Source organism: Canis lupus, chromosome 5 (assembly GCF_011100685.1).
Source record: "Canis lupus familiaris isolate Mischka breed German Shepherd chromosome 5, alternate assembly UU_Cfam_GSD_1.0, whole genome shotgun sequence".
Lineage (NCBI taxonomy): Eukaryota > Metazoa > Chordata > Mammalia > Carnivora > Canidae > Canis > Canis lupus.
The window spans coordinates 22,098,922-22,116,050 of NC_049226.1; the positions used below are offsets into that span (position 1 = coordinate 22,098,922).

The following is a 17,129-nucleotide window of genomic DNA, read 5'->3' on the forward strand; positions in this document are numbered from 1 at the left end:
TGACACCACAAAATTCTGGTGAAGATGTAGAGCAACAGGAACCCTCATTAATTGCAGGTAGGAATGGTATTGCCACTTTGGAAGACAGTTTGCCAATTTCTTACAAAATTAAACATATTCCTACTATGTGATTCAGCAATGATGCTGCTTGGTATATATATATTTTTTTTACCCAAAGGACTTGTGCAAAAACCTGCATGCCAATGTTTATAGTAGCTTTATAATAGTTGCCAAAACCAACATGTCCTTCAGTAGGTGAATGGATTAAGTGTGGTACCTCCATACAATGGAATGTAACTAAGAGCTAAAAAAAGAAATGAACCATCGAGCCCTGAAAATACATGAAAGAACCTTACATGCATATGACTAAGTGAAAGAGGCCATTCTGGCTAATATCCTATGGTTCCAACTATATAAAATTCTGAAAAAAAAAAGGAAAATTTGGGAGACAGTAAGTAAGTTAGTGGTTGTCAGGGATTAGGGAGGAAGGAGAGGTAAATAGGCAGAACACAGATTAATTTTGATGCAGTGAAACCATTCTGTATGACACTATAATAACAGATACATTTCATTATACATTTGTCAAACCCTATGACTACACGACATCAAGAATGAATCATATGTAAACTGTGGACTATGGGTGGTGATGATGTGTCAGTGCAGGCTCATGGATTATACCACTCTAGTGGAGGACGCTGACAATGGGGAGGTTATGCATTTGTGGGGAAAGAAGGTATATGGAAACTGTACTTTCTGCTCAATTTTGAAACAAATATAGAACTGCTCTCAAAAAATAAAGTCCCTTGAAAAACAAGTGCAATCTTGGATTATGAGTTGCCTTTTATCAGTCTTTGCTTCCAAGAACCAGGTTTCCCAATTTCCAAATATTCATTCCCATAAATCCTTAAAACTTTGGAACACACTAAGAGCTCCACCCCCATAAATTCTTCGTTTACTTTTTTAGAGAAGTATTTAAGTGTGATTCTCCAGGTGCAGCTACATTTGAGTGCCACTGGCCTGGAGAGAAACACAGAGCAGAAAATGAAGAGGTACTAGAGCAAAGAGTTGAGAATTCTGATGCTTAATGGCATGGTAGAGGAGGAAGAAGTTGCAAAGGAGACAAAGAAGGAATGGCTAGGAGATCCATGGGAAACCGGGAGAATGCTGAGTCACAAAAGTCAGGAGGAAAAGGAGGGAATGGTCAGCAGTGCTGTAGAATCTGAATTACCTAGGCAAGGACTTAAAGCAGCCTTTGGGTCCCATCATGGAGATGTCAATGATGACCTTTGCGGGAGCCTTCTGCTGGTGTGATGGAGCCAGAAGCCAGGTGATGCTGAAGACCGAGGTGGAGGTGAGAACACCAAGTGTGGAAAACTGCTTCTAGAAATCTGGCAGCAGTGGAAGTACACTGAGGAGATCATGGGGGTAGAGAGAGTTTTATTTTGTTTTTGCAAATGAGAACTATCTGAGCATGTTTGAAAAATAAAAGAGAACTACAACTCTAATATATAGATTAAATAGCATGCATTTCCTCAAGCTGGGGAAATGAAAGCCCAGACCTAGGGGAAGGGGCTGGATTTTGATACAAAGCTCCTCTATTGTAACAGGAGGATACAAAGGTGGTGCAGGAGACACAGAAGTAAATTTTTATGTGCAGGAGTAGGAAGAGAAAGGAGTTCTTGTGCAAGTTTCATCTTGCATATGACAGCAGCTCAAAAATTCCTTATTAACCCACATCCCTAGTTTGGCTTCAGAAGTTACATTTCTCATAAGGACAGTCTTTTTCTTGGGCTGCTATCCATGTGTGCTAATTATGTTATTGGCTGGCATTTCCTACAACACTCCCTGCTCATATAACCACCACTGATTCATTAAGTCGTGTAAGCAGGAGTTATTCCTTAGCTAACTAAATAGGGATTGTATTCCTGAAGTTAAAACATATACATGTATCCAACAAAGGGTTGTGCAGTGCCCACCCAGGTGTCAGATATTGCACTGTCTACTGAGAACAGAAAAAGAAAAACAAACAAGATGGAGAATTTGAAATTCCCTCTCACCATGTCCTTCCCCTAAGAGACTCATCATTTAGATGGAAAGCTAATGACTAGTAAGTAACTTAAAATGATTAAAGAGTCAAATCACTGCACAGGTACTCTAAACCTTTTAGCATTGCTGTTGTTTTAAAGGCACTACCCCAGGATTGGCTTGGCATCAATCAATGTGGTAACTCTTTCAGACATTTTGAGAATAAGATACTTTTTTTTTTTTTTTTTTTTTAGAGAGAGAGAGAGAGAGGTAGGGGAGGGGCAAAAGGAGAGGGAGAGAGAATCTCAAGCAGGCTCCATATTCAGTGCAGAGCCTAAAACAGGGCTTGATCTTACAAACCCGATGCCATGACCTGAGCAAAAATCAAGAATTGGACCCTTAACCAACTGAGCCACCCAGGTGCCCCAAGAACAAAATATTTCCAAGGGAAGTGTTACCCAAGCACCAAAAGCCTTTATTACCTATGTCTGTTGTAAAGGAGGGCAGTAGTTTTACACTGCTCTAAAAAATTAGACAAAAATTACTTACTCATGCAATTAGACAATCTTCTGGTTGGGAGGATCCCAACCCAGGTGATCTTCTCCAGTCTCCCATCTAAAGGTCAAGTCTCCTCTGGGTTGAGAAGACAGTTGGAGGCCGATGGTAGAGAACTGAGGGTGGGAGGAGAGGAGGGACTTCAAGGAGGAATGTCAGACAGGGAGAGCACACCCCTAGTGCACAGACACCCCTCCCCTCCATACATACATATACAAGACTTTTGTTCTTTTTTCTTTTCAGCCCAATTGGGATTGGAATCAATAGAAAATGATTATTCATTTTTACAAGACAAAAATAAAAAGTATTTTCCTGTATTGTACTCATTGCTTTGCACATAATATTATTAACTGAATGAAATAGCAACCTTAATGACCTCTGCCAACTGCAAAATGAACTACTAGAGTATAAATGTAATATAAATGAACTACTTCATGCTCTTTTCCCAAAGCATCCAGGACGGTTTACAAAATGAACTTGTCCCCTGTGCTGTGAACTGTGCTAGAAGAATCAAAGATAAATATGACAATGCCTGCCCTTGGAAGCTCATGGTCTTAAAGCTACAACACAGTGTAACTATTACAACACAGTGATAAGTACTACCCTAGATGGTTGGTTGATCATGCTCCTCCAATGGGTGGATGAGTGTGGCCTGCCTGATGGGGGAACCGCACAGCCTGGACTGGCCACAGGAGCCCAGAGCAAGTGTAAAGACCAGAAGGAAGTACAAAGATTAGTTGAGTGGGATGCCATGGTTTGGGAAGTAAGGGAAGCAGTTTAGACTAGTAATGACGAGAAGGCGGGCCTAAGGTAGATGCCAGGAACTGGAGCACGGGCCAAAAATCAAAACCCTCAGGGAAATGAGACCTGGGAACTACAGTTCAATAGGGGTGCAGGAAAATATGTGGATGAATGCTAGAACCAGGGCTTTTGTCCAGTCCTGGCTTCCTGACCCTTCCCCATGTGTTTGGCACGGGCAGAATTGGCTCCATTTGAAACAGTGAAGTAGACAGATGACAAGAGAGTATTCATAAGTAGAAGAAACTAAGGATTAAGAGAAGAGTTCCTGGTGGTCTTAGATGAAGCAGATGTCTTAGAACCATACAAGGCCTAGGGCCATGCTCTTTAGGGAGATGACTTTAGGTGTGGCTATCACTGCAAAAGCCTGAGACACCATGTAGTGAGTGCTCCGTATGGAGAGATGTTTCAATAGCCTTTGACTCTGTATGTAACACTCGGCTATAGACTAAGCCGTGTGTATTTACCACATACTACTGGTTGTTAATACTCCCAGTTATGGATATGCATAATAAAGTTATACCAGCAACCTTGAAACTGATAGATGGAAGGAGAATTCATTTGATAGATCAGATAATTCTTAATGGGATAAATGAAAAATATGCTCTGATTCCCCCTTCTTTTTTAATGTGCCCATTAAGAACTTGAACTTTTTTTGAAATAAGCTAGATGCACATATACGTTCAACGAGAAACAGAAAGTTAAGAATTCTCTCAGATGCCAATAACATGACTTCATCATTATGAACTACCAGTGGTTTAACAGACATCTGACCCCAATATTTAATTATCATCATTAAGAGAGGCTTTGAATCCACTGTGCTAAAACTAAAGTTATTTTAGGAAGATGGTTAACAGAGGAAATATCCCCAGAGCAATTAGCTGCATTGATGTATCTTGATGGACATTTCTTATCTATTTTGTCTTGAAGAGTATCCCAAGAAGCTAAATTTACCAAACCTAAACCTTGTATGGGTGTTTTTGTCTAGGCTCAAATAACCAGAGCTATGCTTATGGCAAAGAACTGGAGTCTCAATTTTTCATTTTTCTATGAATTGCAGCAGACTCAAAATTACTTTCCAAATGAAATCTTGGCCCTGGTTTCAGGGACTTTCTAGCTCTCTTCAATCAAAACTGGAAATGGCCTTCTGTTCAGGCAGATTTTTTTTTTTTAATGGTCCTTCAATTCTCAGAGGAGGGGGCTACTCCTCTCTCATGCCTAGCAACTGAGAATAGTCCCAGCCCAGCAACCTGTCAGAAGAGCCCATCTTGAACTGTCAGAAAATCTTTAAAAAGCTCAGGTAAAAGAGATAATTCCTAAAAAGAATTAATCTGGCAACTCCCTTCCTCTAAGTTCTGTGGAATTTAATCTTAGCTTAAACCAAACAAGCCACCAAAGTGTGCTTTGGGGTGGTGCCAGAAGAACCAGGGTAAAAGGTAGTCCTGAAAAAGAACATGCTATGTTTAATATGAAGGTGATATTGATGAGTATTTAATATTAATTACAGTGCATTGCATCTTTTGTAGGGAAATCCACCAAAGGTTTCTCTCCTTAGGAATAGGTGTGTGTGCATATGTGTGGCCTCATGCTATTAAAAAATTTTAATTGGGGAGCATAATTTCGGAAAAGTGCATAAAATAACAGTTAGGCAGATTAACAATCTTGGGAAGCCCCATCCAGGCCAAGTACCCTTCTCTTCTTTCCTCTCTCCTTAATACTCTCCCTGCTTCTGGAAGGTAACAATCATCTTAACTCTTATTAGAATCATTTTCTTGCTTTTCTTTATAGTCTTAAACCAATGGACGCTTCCTCAGCAATACAGTTTCTAAACACACAAGCCTCTAATATATTATATCAATATTATCTAGGATTCATTCATTCATATTCCTGTAGTTCCTTCATTTTCCTTCATATAATAATAATTATATATTATTCCTATGTCTCAAAGTACCTCAATGTGTTTATCCATTCTACATTTGGTAGGTATGTATGTAATTTCCTTTTAGGAGTTATTGAGAACAATGATGCTCTTGACAGTCTCATACTAGATATAAAGTCATTTCTTTAGGATATATACTTTAGAATATAGTTTCTGGGTTAAAAATAAATAAATATTCTGTAACATTATATATGTATATTTACTTATTTATATAAAGTCTTAGTATATATATATATATATATATATATATATATACACACACACATATATATTTCTAGAGGACTAGTATTCAGAATATTTGGAATAGCCTTCTACTGTGTTTCTCTTAATTGGTGGATTGGTTTTACTGCATTGGTTCTGTTCCTCTTGTAAATAGTTATGCTTCCCTCTTTGCATTGGTCACTAGAGAACTAAAAGCCACTTACTGCTTAGGGGGTTTTTGAAATGGGGAGGTGTCTCTGGGTCTGCTGTAGGAAGAAGGCAGAAAGAAGGGGGCATTCATCCTACCGTAGTTCATCGAAACAGAGTTTTTACTATTAGGAAATATTGTGGGCATGGAATGGATAATACACAATTATTTCTATCCATTGTATGTACTGATTTTCCTAACATGTTTTTATTTTAAGAAAAACTTCCATAGCTTTAAAAAAAATTAGAAATCTCTAATCTAACCCACATAGTGAAAAAGTACTGGCCCAGGATCAGAAGACCCGACTTGGTCAATCTGGGCTTGGTGTAGGTCACATCATCTCTCTGACCCTGCTTAGTCCTTCGCGTAGTGAGGCTCAAATGACCAGATGATGGGGTCATTCAAAGAAATTCAATGAAGGGTCTTTAGTAAAATACTAAAGAGACTTGACAACAGCAAAAAGGGAACTATCAGAGAGGACCATAGCCTAGACTCTGGGGTCTGCACTCTGCACCCAGGTAGTTATTAACGCAGAGAAATAAATCTATGCACCTTGTTTAGGAATCTTGACATTAATATTTGACTGAGATTTCTGCTCTAATATTTTGCAATCTTTTTGTCCATGACATTGGCACATTTTTTTTTCTGTTTAAATCCATACTGTTCAGGGAAACTTTAATATAGTACTTAAGTATATTGATTTGAAGCCAAGTAGACTGAATAGAGTTCAAATCCTGAAAGGCTTAGGAGCCCTATTTATGAAAGAGGCTAATGCCTACTACATCTGGTGGTTGTAAGGATTAAACGCAAAATGCTTGGCACCCAATAAGAGCTAGCTGATATCAGATTATTCTGATTCACAGTCTCCTCTTCTCCATTGATCCTGTCATCATCTTGGACAATGTTAATATCTACACTGACATCCAACACTGTAACTCTCTATGCTTTTAACGTCTTCCTTCCATTGGCATCCTCCTCCTCTCCACATCAGGCATACCACTACTCCCTGGACCTTGTTATCAACAGGAACTGTGTCACCTCTGGAATATCCTAATTGAGAAACAAAAATTTCCCTCCTGTTTGTTTGTTTTTTTTAAACAACTATATTAGTTAGGGAACACTGGCAGCTGTAGCAGACAAAACATGCAATTTCAGCATCTTAGCACAATATAAATTTATTTCTTACTTGATTAAAGTCCCAAACAGGTGCCCCTGATGAGTAGGCAGTTCTCATCTAAGCAGCAACTCAGGGATGCAACTTCTTTCCATCTGGTGTCTCTACCATCTTCAACTTGTGGCTTCCGAGACTAATAAGGAAAGGAAAGACACGGTGGATTGCACATGGAAGGTTCTGTGGACCAGACTTAGAACTAGTGCACAATAGTCCACTGGCCAGCACTCAGACACAAGCTCACAGGAAAGACAGGGGAAAATAATCTATCTGTGGAAGGGAAAGAAAAAGAAACAGGTTTGATAGATGGCTAATCAGTCTACCATTCTCTTATCTCACCCAATCTTCAATTTTCAGTCTCATCCGGATCTACAGTCTGAATCCTTCTACTTCCTCCCGACAACTCTCTCCTGAGGCCTCCTTGCCTAGTCCAGACATCTCCTAACACCTGCACCCTTTCCATGTGATTAACTTCTTTCCCCTCTTGTTATTTTCTTGTACACCTTTGCAAAAGTACCAGCCACAGATAAATCTGAGCACTCTCATTCTCTGTTTCTATAACTAGCTTGCTGGCTGCTCCTAAGAACACACACACACACACACACACACACACACACACACACAATACCAAGTGGACTGGGGCCACTAACATTCATATTTTTCAACATCAACCAGGCCCCCAGTATCGCTACATTATTTTGTATAGTTCTAATATTCTACATACTTCTGATCATTTCTCTTCCTCTTTTCCCACAGTAACTATATCAGTCTGTAATCTCTCTAAACTGATTGCTGTCTATCTTTCCCGTTACGTTTCAGTATGTAACTTCACTTCAAACATCACAGGGAAAATAGAAGGCAACATCCTGCGGCCAAAAAGATTGCTACATTGCTTTTAAAAGATGCAAGTGCTCCCCTAAGCAATGTACTCCTAGAGCTTGGGTGAAGGGGGTGTCTTTTGGGCCCTCTCAGGGGACATGTAGTTAAGGTGTGGGTTTGTGAACCTTACTAGACAGATTCATCCTAACACTGTCATCTCCCTAAGTCTTTAAATTCCTTCTTCTCCATTATAACAGTGAAATTCTGGCAACTTATTTTCATTTAGCAATGCCCACTATTGTATCTAGTTTTTATGCAACTAAGCAAATAGGTAGAATATACTGACCCAATGCACCAAATTCAGAATCTCTGGTTGGTTCACACCTACTGACAAATTCAGTTGCATTTAGAATTACGTCCCTCTTTCCTTGATCTTGTATATTCAGAATTCTTTTCTGCTGACCTTTACTAGAATTTTCCTGAAATAATTAGCAAATTCTTATAACTCGATTTGGTGTGAAAATAATCTACTCCTGGGTTTTTCATTGTGTAATTGGTCCCCTGACACACTCTGGTATATGGCTCTAGCTAAAGAAGCTGGCAGGGGTTGGGGACATGGGTGCAGTGGAGAAAGAGGAGAGCTGTCTCCTTAGTCATGCAAAGCTTTCAGGAGGGAAACATGGCTTCATCGGATGGGAGAGAGAGCTGCCCTACCGAGTAAGGAAGGTTTAGGAAAGTGACGGCTTTAAAGACTAAACTATCTGCGACGGTCATTTTATGTGTCAGTTTGACTGGGCCAGATATCTAGTCATGTGTTAGTCTATGAGTGTTTCTGGACAACACTAACATTTGTATCAATAGAGTAAGTAAAGCAGATTGTCCTCCCTAATGTGGGTGAGCCTCATCTGATCCACTGTAGGCTTGAATAGAACAAAAAGGCTCCCCTCCGCCACTTTTTTTTTTTTTTTTTTTTTTTTTTTTGTATAAGAGTAGGGAACCTATTTTTGAAATAGGAAATTGGTCTTTCTCAGTCAGACTGGAACTTATACCATTGGCTCTCCTGGGCCACCAACTTGCTGACTGCAGAACTTAGGATTTCTCAGACTCCAAATCACATGAGCCAATTCCTTATAATCAATCAATCTCTCTCTCTCTCTCTTTGTCTTTATTTATATATATGAAACTCTCTCAACCCAGACTAATACTTCATCCAGCTCTTCCCATAGGTATCTATTTTTGCTGGGGGTTCATCTCTTTTCCAATTCATAGCCTCACTTTCACTTAGGACACTCAGTAAAGTAGTGATATTAACAAATTTGTAATTCAGTAATCTGCAGGGGTGAACTTGGTGTGTGGTTTAGTCTTTCAACATTACACAATTAGATCATTCCTGATTTTCAGTTGTACCTGAATTAGAAATTCGAACTTGACATCCTCCCTGTTAAGTGTTGTCCAGCTCAAACAGAAGCAATAATCCTGTCTATAGAATATGATTGCTTTAGACTTTCTATAAAACTATATAGTAGCTGCCACTTGGTCCCCTCAAACCTTATCTTCACAGGGCACTCCATTTCAGGTGACCACAGCTAATAATTAACTTATAATTAAGTCTATGCCGTGATTGACTCAAGTCCCACCACATAATATACCTGGTACACTGCCTTTGGCCAGGTACTAACTGATCCCGCATTCCCCACCATTCCCCTATTGTTGCATGCAGCCCCTCTTGGCACCAATTTCTAAGTCCAGTTCCTTTGGCTGCAAATAAAAGAGAATCCTCATTTGCCTAACTTTAGAAATCAGAAATTCCAAGTTAGTGTGGCTTCATGGTTGGTTATTTCAGGGGCTTGAATATAACCCTAAGGACCATGTTCTTTTTAGCTTTCCACTCTGCCATCCATAGCAGATCAGCTTGGCCCTTGGGGCAGTTCTCTTGCTGGTCACAAGATGGCTGTTGCAGCTCCAAAGAGCAAGCACATGCAGATATTACAAAGTCCAACAGAAGAACAGGGAAAACCCCTGTCCCATATCTTATTGGCCAGGATTGAGTCACAATCTGTGAATAAACCAATCACTGACAGGAAGAATGGAATAGCATAACTACTCAGGGGCCATCTTTGAGTTAGAGATAGGACCACCTTCTTTGGGTATATGGCTATGCAGAGGAGGAGAGATAGCAGAACAAGATCAGGGTTCTACCATCAAAGAAGAAACAAGGAATTCAGGCTGAGTAGGTAACCAATAGTGTCTGCATCGATGATGATTATGGACAAAGGATAGGATATGATCAATGCTTGATTTTTTATCTTTGCCACCCAGTCTCTTCCCTGAAGACAGATGAGACTGTGATTCAGGAGCATAGTCAATGGTGGGATAGAAAGATGGATCATAAAAGACAAGGAACTCTTCATTTCGACAGAAAATAATACTCCTATATCCAGAGTGAGCAGAAAATGATATTTTCCCTGTGAGGAAGGACAGGTAAGTCTTACTGCTGTCCTGAGGAAAGCTCTCAAGCTGGCCTGGAATCCCAGTGATCCTGACCTAAGGAAATAAGGCTGATCACCCCTAAAGCAGAGCACTCTACTCCTGCTTACAAGAATATGTCTAATCTTATAGTTCATCCAAAGCAAACACAGTATCTCCACATTAAACCATGAAAAACTAATATACCTAGCAGAGAACTCCTAAGCTGTGGAACAGGGCTCAGTTTCCTGCCCACTGGGTCTCATGACTTCTCTCACACCCTCAGTTGACTGCCTGAAGGCACCAGTCACCATTCAGAAAAGGACAAGAACTCATACTTTCAAAGCAGTTGAGGAGAGGGGCACCTGGTTGGCTCAGCGGTTGAGCATATTTGGCTCAGGTCATGATCCTGGGATCTGGGATCGAGTCCCACATCGGGACTCCCTGCATGGAGCCTGCTTTTCCCTCTGCCTGTGTCTCTGCCCCTCTTTCTGTGTCTCCCATGAATAAATAAAATCTTAAAAAAAAAAAGCAAATGAGGAAAAGAAAAGATGGGGAATGGCTGGAAGAAACAAGAACCTGTTCCTCTTTACAAACACCAGTTACATTTCTCCTTGATCTTCTGTGATGTTTCTCCCCCAGGACACCTTTGATGTTCATTAAACTCCTGTCGCTATACACACCTGGGGACAGGGAGAAGGCTATGAAGTAGAGGTAGAAGTCTATCAAACAGTGTAACTGGCCCCTGAGGACAGACTGCTAGGGTCCCACAGATTTGCAGACCATATGGACAACTCACATGTGGAGTTCATGTGGGAGCTACTCTGAATCTTCTGTTCTGTGTGGCTGTCAGGGTGGCAAGGACAATTTACCCAGGCAGCCTTCCCCAGACTGACACATGCACCATCTTCACCATGCACAGTGATGCAGAGCCAAATCTTCTCTACTCTGGGCTGGGCCCAGATGCTCCCACAGGGCAATGCTGGGAACAGTGGGTCAGTCTCCAGAGGCCAGGTCCCACTGAGCCCCTGAAGCCTCAGCAGAGGGAGAGCTGCATTTGCCATTTTGTCTCACATCCTTGTGAACTGACCAGTTACCCTTACCACCTCCATCCCCAGGCCTAACTTCACATTCCCATCCAGAGACTCTCAACAACCCAAACTCTTTGGAGTGCTCCTAGGTTAGCTGTTTGGCCTTCATCACCTTATTTTTATGTTCAGTCCTTACAACAATTCTGAGAGGTGCCCGGGGGGTGAGGTGTACAATGACTGCTACTGTGCAGGAGGCAAGGTATGCCCCAGGAAGGAGGTGAATGCACCAAACCACCTTCTCCTTCTGGCACTCCAGAACTCTGCAGGATTTATGGCCCTGGGAGAGAGCAGTGACAATTTCCATATATCGTTGCCACAGTTGTAGAACATAACCTTTCAGTGCTGGAAAAGGTTTAGAGACTGTTGGCCTTGTTTTTATGAATGATGAGTCAGAGGCACCCAGAAAGAGCTAACTGGGGCTGGGGACCCCGGGGCTCAGGATGTCCCATCCAATGCTCTCTGCGCTCTCTGCTCACACTGCCTCCACTCTGGGGCCCCTTTATTTCTGAGCTCCTTTGCTTTTACCAGGGGAAAGGCATTAAGTTTATGAGTAGTAACTCCTGATTTTGAAGCCCTTCGATTTAAAGCCATAGGGAGGAAATAATTAAATTGAATCCAAGTCACAGCATTTAAAATGCTGATATACACCAGGGCCTTTTTTTTCTTCTTTCCAGTGTGTTTATGAACAGAATTAATCACGAACGCTTTCACCTTAGCAACCCGCTGAGCTGCAGTTGGAAAACATTTTGTGCATCAAGAATCCACTCAAATATTCAAATAGAGACTAACAGACTAAAAAATATGCCATCTAAATGCATAGAACGTTTCCTGCATGAAGATCACAGGTCCTATCATTCTGTAAGTTCTTGGGGACACTCGGCCTGGCCCCTCAGGCAGGAGAAAGTAGCTACAGCTGAAGAATCTGAAGCAGAGTTAATGAAATGAGCCAATTTTACACTTGGGGTTTTATTTTTTATTTTTTTTATTTATTTATGATAGTCACACAGAGAGAGAGAGAGAGAGAGAGAGAGGCAGAGACACAGGCAGAGGGAGAAGCAGGCTCCATGCACCGGGAGCCTGACGTGGGATTCGATCCCGGGTCTCCAGGATTGCGCCCTGGGCCAAAGGCAGGCGCTAAACCGGTGCGCCACCCAGGGATCCCACACTTGGGGTTTTAAAAATGTTTGTGAGAGGTCAGTATTTACTGACCAAATTGAGCTTTTTGACCTTGTTTTCTATTTTAAAATGTCTGACCCTCTCCCTTCTGTTGATATAAGCATCTGCTGTTGCCTTGGAGAATAAGCACGTTGCTTTTGGATATGTGACCTAGCAGGAAGGAAACTGGACTGGGGAGCTTATTTTGCTGGCCAGGTTTAACCCAGAGGAAACCTGCTCTTCAGATGCCTTCCCTGGCATTGCTTCTTTGACTGACAATCACAGGATATCCAAAAAGCTTCGGAATCTACTTACAGACTGTAGATGGCCACAGAGGGGTGGAGGCAGGGGGAATGGAAATACAGCTTTTCATACATTATGTCACCAAATGCTTCCAACAGTCCTGGGGAGTAGGTAATGTCTCAATTTGATAAATGCGGAAACTGTGACGTGGAGAAATTAAGTAGTTTGCAAAAGGTCAAAAAAATAAAGGGACAGAACTAGGTTCAAATTCCAGAGCTCCTTCCACCATATGACACTCATTAATATCCCCATTTACTCTCTAAGCATGAGGACTTGTCCTTTTCTGGATGGTGACTGGTGCCTTTTGGCAATCAGCAGACTGTGCGAGAGAAGTCACGAGACCCAGTAGGCAGGTAACCATGCTCTGTCCCACAACCTAAGATCTTGGCCAAACCTGGTGGCCACCATGCCCCATGGGCATGTCGTGTGCTGGGAGACAGGGCGAGGACGTGGCTCTCACATTCAGCCCTGCAAACATGCTCCCTGGATCTGAGACCCAACTCCAAGCACCTGCTTCAGCGCTAATGCCCAGGTTATTCCTCTTTCTGTTCTGCAAAAGCTTTCTGTGCATCCTCTCCTCTGTGTCTAAGAGGTCCCCACCTCCGGCTGAAAGATCCCTGCCACCAACTCTCCACGTAGGTCATCTTCCCTGGGTCAGGTGTCAGCTGCAGTGCCCCCTTCTGGGGAAGCAGTTCCTGTGTTGTCTCAGCCCTCAGGGCTGGCCCTCTTCTCAGAACCATACTACAGGTCTTCTCTGTGCCACATTAATCCTCAAGCCCACAGTGACAGTGTCTAAGCAAGATGAAGAAACAGATTCAGATCACGACATGCCTTTACTTACAACCTCACAGCTGCAACTCCTCCCCACCCTACACCCTCATCCCCTACTAGGCTGTAAACACTCTGGCCTTTCTTCCTACACCCTTGAAAACTCCAAGATCACTCCTGTTTAGAGACTTTGTATTTCTGTTCCCTCTAGATCCTTCCATAACCTGGCCTCACTATCTACCCAGGCCAGGATATTATATTCCTTCATGTCCCAGCTCAAACACCCCTCCAGGTGGACTTCCTGGCCACACTATATAGTTCCCTTCCCCAGATGCCCACTCTTAGTCCCTAATCTAGTTGCCTGTTTTGTTGCCTTCAGGGCACCTGCTGCCACTTGACATTACCTTGTTCATTGATTTGATTGTTTGCTTATCATCCACAGGCCCCACTGGCTGTGTGTTCGGGGATTGCAGGGACCTTATATACTTGCCCTCCACTGGCTCCTCAGTGCCCAGGACAGTGTCTGGCTCCATAATGATTTGCTTAATGGGTATGAAAGAAAGAAGGAATGAGAGGATAGAAGAAGGAAAAGCAGAAACCTGTGGCTTTGGTGTTGTTATGCAGAGCTCCACAAAGTCCTTCTGTACATGCATTAACTTGTCTAATTCTCCTCACAGCGCTAATAGGTAAGATAGGGGCACCTGGCTGGCTCAGTGGTTGAGCATCTGCCTTCGACTCAGGAAGTAATCCCAGAGTCCTGGGATTGAGTTCCATATTGGGCTCCCCATAGGGAGCCTGCTTCTCCTTCTGCCTATGTCTCTACCTCTCTCACTCTCTCTGTCTCTCATGAATAAATAAATCTTTTTTAAAAAAAGAAATAGGTAAGATAATCCCCATCTACAGACAGAAACCACCAACACTTACTGAGTACTTTTCAAGCACTTTGTTCTTAAATGGAATTGAATGACAAGTGAAGACAGAGAGAGACAGGAGAGAGAGAATTACAGGGTAAGTGGCAGAGGGAAGATGTGCACTCAGGTAGTTTGACTGCAGAGCCCATGCTCTTAACCAGATTCAGATAAGTTAGGTGTCTTCCACATCATAAAGGGACTCAGAGATTTTGAATCGCTGAATACTGGACTCCAGACCTTTGTTGCCCTTTGCTTTTCCTTCAATACTACACCACGTACCTAGTTTAGGAACTAGAGGGCAGTGGAGGAAGAAGAGTTTGTGAAGAAGAGAGAGGCCAGAACATAACTTCCCCCTTTTGCCCCTTCAAATCCACTCTCCACCCTATCCACCCTGCTCTGTGTTCTGGAAGACTGACCTGCAAGGATCACACCAAAGAGCACCCTTTGCCCTCTTGCTTCCCACTAGTTCAGCCATCAGAGAACTCTTGGAAAAGAGTGCAAACTGTGGGGGTTGGGGTGGGGAAGGGGTTATGCCTTCTTCCTGGGGAGGGCAAAGATCACACCTCCTGTGGGGCAGCCCTGTCCTCAAGGCTCCTGGCTCTTCAGTCTGGGGATAATAACAGCACCCCTCCGTGACTTGCCCCAGGCCACTGTACTATCTCTTAGGTCTGGTGGTTTTCCCTCCCCTGCCTTAAAATCTGTGCCTGTCCTCAAGATTCCTCAAATGACCCAAGTGTGTGTCATCTCCTTATGTCCCATTAGAACCTGACATCCACACCAAACTCAGAGTTCTCCAAGGGAGACCAGTGAGAGACTTTGACTGGCAGGTCTTTTGTTCTATGGACCAGGAGTGACTTCATAGCCCACATGTGTTCCCCAACAGATAGTTGTATTCAGTGCACAGACAGTTTCTCCACTTGTATTTCTTTGTTTGCTACAGGGAATATAGCCCTTGAGAGCTTCCTTTCTGACCCAAGTGATTTCTCCATTAGGAGGCCAGACTTTCATAAACTCCCATTTTTGAGGATCAAGCAATTGGCCCTCTGCCTTCTACAAACTTCCTTTTCAACAGATGTTTTTGTCATTCCTGTAACTGTTACGATGACTATATATAGTCTTATCTCATTGTTTCCTGATTCTCTCCTCCAACAGTGGCCACAACAGCTATCTTATTTACCCCTGAATCTCTAGAGCTTTGAACATCCAGAACCTGGCAGATGGTAGTTTCAAGGAACATTCATACATGAATTGAGAGACTTAAGTATGTTTTGATGAATAAGGAATGGGGGAAGTTCCCTGTGGTACCAAGAGCCCACTTCTTTAGGCTACTGAAATAGTCATGTAATTTCTACCACCGTTGGAAAATACAGTGAATGAGCATTTAGTGGATTCATGAAAAGGTGTGTAGGCATTCCCCAAAGCTTTCATTCATAGTAGCAAGCCAATGCTGTTCTAAGTACTAACTATACTTCTGAATGAGGACACACAATTTAGGAAAAGGGGTAACACTTGAAAGAGGGTTCCAAGCTCTGGACCTACATCTGTTACCCTAGCATGGATAGCCCCCTGGCTGAGCTGATGCTTCAGTCCACTTAAGAACAAGGGTAGAAAATACTTTAAACTTAGACTGTAGTGATGTACAATTCTGTGAATATGCCAACGACCATGGGATGGTACCCTTTCCTGGATGAATTTTATAGTATGTGAATTGTATTTCAATAAAGATTTTTGAAAAAGAAGAACAAAAGTAACCAAATCAACTTGGATATTGAATTATTTTTCAGTGTGGCACATCTATTATTAACAGGGAGAAGCAATTCACTCTAAGACTATACATTGAAATTAGAAGAATATAGGTAATTTCTTATCAAAAGGGTAAATATAGGGGTGCCTGGGTGCCCCAGTTGGTTAAGCATCTGCCTTTGGCACAGATCATGATGCTGGGGTCCTGGGATGGAGCTCCACATTGGGCTCCCTGCTCAGTGGAGTCTGCTTCTCCCTTTCCCTCTGCCCCTCCCCCTGCTCATGCTCTCTCTCGCTGTCTCTTTCAAAGAAATAAATAAAATTTTCATTTAAAAAAGGGGTAAATATCTTAAAGACACCAAGCAAGAGGCATTCTGAGTGGTTACAGTCCAAACCTTTAAATTTCAAAAATGGGTCAAGCAAATTGCTCGAGGTTACACAACTAGCTAGGAGCAAATCTGATCTAAACCCACAGTCCTTTGGCTGCCAGTGCACGGCCCTTCCTTCTATACCAGCAGTAATGCTGCAATGGTGAAACTTGGAAAACACTTATTTCTGAAGTCAAAAAGGGAGGATAAATAAATTCCAGAAACTATAGGTCATTAAATATGACATCAATCTGAATCTAATTCTAGAATAGATTTTAAAATATGTGGTATGTAAGCCTTTAGAAAAGCAAGGATTATTATATGAAGTCAGCATGGATTATTAAGTATGAGACTCCCAAAACTGTTCTATCTGCTTTATGAAAATGATTCCTGTAGATTGAAGGGATGTCATAAATGTACTGTTTCTTGATTTAGCTGAAACTTTTGATAACTTTTTTCACTTTTTTAAAAGATTTATTTATTTGTTTATTTATGATAGACAGAGACACAGGCAGAGGGAGAAGCAGGCTCCATGCCGGGAGCCTGACGCAGGACTTGATCCCGGGACTCCAGGATCGCGCCCTGGGCCAAAGGCAGGCACCAAACCG

At 42.2% G+C, this 17,129-nt stretch overlaps 1 long non-coding RNA gene across 1 annotated transcript in view; it reads right to left on the bottom strand.

The window, feature by feature from the left end:
- Positions 1 to 316: 316 nt before the first annotated feature.
- The window catches only part of LOC111096100, an 88,074-nt gene continuing 71,261 nt past the window's right edge, over positions 317 to 17,129 (bottom strand). Inside the window, exons 3-5 of the long non-coding RNA XR_005358850.1 lie at positions 6,913 to 7,033; positions 2,575 to 2,696; positions 317 to 1,408 (exon numbers count right to left, since the gene is read on the bottom strand). This is a non-coding gene — a long non-coding RNA (uncharacterized LOC111096100). The remainder of the gene's footprint in view (positions 1,409 to 2,574; positions 2,697 to 6,912; positions 7,034 to 17,129) is intronic.